We start from the raw sequence: 3,661 nt of genomic DNA, 5'->3' as shown, positions 1-3,661 counted from the left end.
TTCTTAGTTCTCTTATTGTAACATTTATATGCCTTACTCTTAGAAGAGTAACCAAGAAAAATTCCTTCATCAGATTTTGCATCAAATTTCTTAGTGTAGTTATCTCTCTTAATAAAACATTGACTTCCAAAATTTTTAAAATAACTTACACAAGGTATTTTTCCATACCATAGTTCATAGGGTGTCTTATTGTTACATCTCTTCACTACACTAATACATTTGGCCTAAAATTTCGACGAAGGTTTTCGACGGAGAAGGTATATTGTGAACAAATTTGATTTTTTTTAAAAAATTGCCCGCATTTGTCAGAATTCGGACGATAATTCAATATCTGTTTTCGACAGAGAAGGAATTGACAATGAAATTTGTGTTTTTTTACAAAAAGTGCTCGCGTTCGTTGAAATTCTGATGACCACGAGCATTACTTAAAAAAAAGAAAAAGACCAAGACATTTCAAACATCATTTTCACGACCACTTCCCATTCTCATGTTGCCACCTCAACAATGTACTCCCGCCCAGAGTAAGCGTACTCCAGGTTTTGGATGAGGCACGTGAACCATTTTGACCGATTAATGCCAGCTCCAAGCAATGTTGGCTCATGGAATAGGGTTTGCGAAAATGGGAGAAATGTCAACTCATGGAATAGGGCATGCTCCTGGGGGCTAAAGACCAATAGGCTTCATTCCCCTTCTTTCATTCATTAGTATCGGTCACCATTTTGCACTTGCAGATAGTGATGTTTCTGATTCTCCATTGGCCTGGGCGTAGGTGTAAAGCTCTGTCAACATCCCCCAACATGTGCAAAAATGGGAGCTTTGAAATGGCACGCCGACTGTTTGACAGATTGCCTCAAAGAAATTGGAAGTTTTGGAACAAGGTATGAACATCTATCATAGGATAAAGAATAGAGGAATTTTGTCACATGTTGTAGCTGCAATTGCCAGGGTACATGTTTTAAAGATGTTTTATATCATAGAATCAACATTCCAATGTCTATTTATTTTTTTTAAATTTGGATATCATATTCCCAACTGATGTCTATTTTCATGAAGCTATTCCTTTAGGCAAGCAAAAAAAGCCTGAAAAAATTACACAAGGCTTAAACCATTATTCATAGCCCCTATAAAATCTCTTCATTACCAAAAAAACCCATTCATACTTGAAAACATTATTCACACCTAAAACATTGTCCATACCTAAGACACTAATCACAACATCAAATAATATTCATAGTGTAAATAAACACTATTCATAGTTCCAATGCAATCATAGGATCTATACATAGGTTGACTACCAAGAGATATGCTATTGATTTTCTGAAGACATTATATAGTCATTAACTGAAGCATATATCTCAAAATTACAATGAAAGAAGAGGTCTGAAGAACCTGATTAAGCTATGCCCAAGTCTGGCGATGTAAACACTAGCATTACTCATCTAAAATAAAGCCATGTTAGAGTTATGATCTTCAATACTTTCTCTTAGACAAGAGATAAAATTAAAAAACCACATGATTACTACAATAAATCTGTTTTCTTATTAAAAATATAAATAATTACATTAGATATATATTCCACATAAAGAAAAAAAAATGATGAAAATCATTTGTGTCTTAAATAATGAGATCAACAACTAAAAATGAGAAAATAATATTCTAATTACGACTCCCTAATTAGTATAAGATACTATTTCCAATATTATACTAAGGATAAATATTCAAAAAGTATAATAATTACACTAATACATATATCACTCTCATGCCTTCCTTAATTTGATATAAGGTCCCTCTATCCAAATATGAAGTCTCAAGGGAGTTGTATGTGTCAATTATTCAAGCTTCTTCTAAATCTATTCCAACCTCTTCTTCCAACACATGTCTTGATGATGGTTGAGGATCTTTAAAATTTGAAAATATGAATGAACACATTCATCTAGACATGATTTAAATACCACATTTAATTATAAACATGGATGCAATGGACATGATTTAGGATGTGTGCAATGAAGTGTGGAGGTTCATGAGAAATATACACTACATTTTTCTAAAGAAGATTTAGGTTTCTATCCTCCTCATTTGTTGACATCCCCTCCCCCATTGTCTAATATATCTATGACTTTTCCAACAACTTTTAATCACAACAAGAGATAATTTTGTATGAGTTTCTTAAAGCCAACTTTATTACTCTCCCCTTGAAAAATTGAAGAAAAAACCATAAACAAAATTAGGACAATCCTTTTTTCAAGCATCATCAACTATTCCACTAATGAATTTCATGATTTGGATATTAAAATTCAACAACTTATTGTAGTTCTAGTAACATTTAAATAATAGGTGACAATGAGTTATACACTCATCATATCCCTTCTAAATGGCATTTATAACCTATTATGTTTTTATCTTTCTATATGACATCGGTAGCTTAATTACCTATTAGGGGCTCATTGTCATTCATGGTACTACGATTTCATGTGCAATCATACTTGGGAAGCAACGTATAAATAGCCTAGTTCTTCTTTTATCTATATTGTGGAGCAAGAATAATGGTTGTCAGTTGTTCCTGTTTTTTAAGGATCCACTTTACCTTTGTTGATTTTTATCTTTTATAACTTGGTATCCTTTCTTGCATAGAATTTTCCTCAATCCAAATTCTCTCCTTGCTTGGACGTGTGTGTTCCTCGATTAGGACCTCTTTCTTTCTTGAAATGGTATGTATTTTATGAAAGATCTCTCCTTAGTGATAGAAAGTGTGCAATCCTTCATCAAGGATACCATTTCCTAGCAATATGGAAGGTTTGTATTCTTAATCTCCTACCCATTTCTTAATTTAAAAGATGATATCTTTATTAAATATCTCCTCTATTTATGGAGGTAGACATCTTTAGGAAAAGATCTCTTCCTCCCTCTTTAAAATGATCCCTTTACACTTGTTGAAAAATATCTCTTTTACAACTATCTCTTCCTTTCTTATAGCAATGAGGCATGTACAAGGATCTTTCTTCCTAGCTTGGAATGCATGTATGTTTATTAAGGGTATCTTCTTGGTGTTGAAGGTGCTTATCCTTGATCGCTATCTACCTTAAGAAATCAACCTAGAGGTATGTTGACATCTTAAGGGGAGGCATATGAGCTCTCCTTTTTTCTCGTGTTAATTCATTTATGTTATATCCTCAAACTAGAAGTATTGTGTTACATAGCGCCCCCTAGGGCATGGTTATCATTTTTTTGAGATTTGTTACTTGGAATAGCATGGATTAATGCTAGTGTGATTATTGTTGTTGTTTACACCTTTGCAAGTGTTGGTTATTATTGTTGTTTGTGTTTTGTGTCACTACAACAACCATTTTGTTGTAGAGTTTTTGGATTGCCTTGCGAACAAATGGTTTTGTTTGTTAATCTTCTCTATCATGGATCACCTAGCATAACACAACTTGCTAGCCAATGAAATCCATTATGTAGCATGAATCACCCAACATTACACAACTTGTTAGCTAGTAGTATTCACGTTTCTTCTCTTTTCTCTTATCATATGACTAATAGTAAGCATCTCCTTAGTTGACCTAGAAGTCATATCTCTTCTCCTGTGACAGAGTGTTCAAGTAGAATTGTTGGGAATAGGAGGTGCAGATCGACCAGATCCTCCACCTGTCGGATGTAGACA

This window comes from Cryptomeria japonica, chromosome 8 (genome assembly GCF_030272615.1).
Source record: "Cryptomeria japonica chromosome 8, Sugi_1.0, whole genome shotgun sequence".
In the NCBI taxonomy this organism is placed as follows: Eukaryota; Viridiplantae; Streptophyta; class Pinopsida; order Cupressales; family Cupressaceae; genus Cryptomeria; species Cryptomeria japonica.
This window is presented reverse-complemented; position numbering follows the sequence as displayed.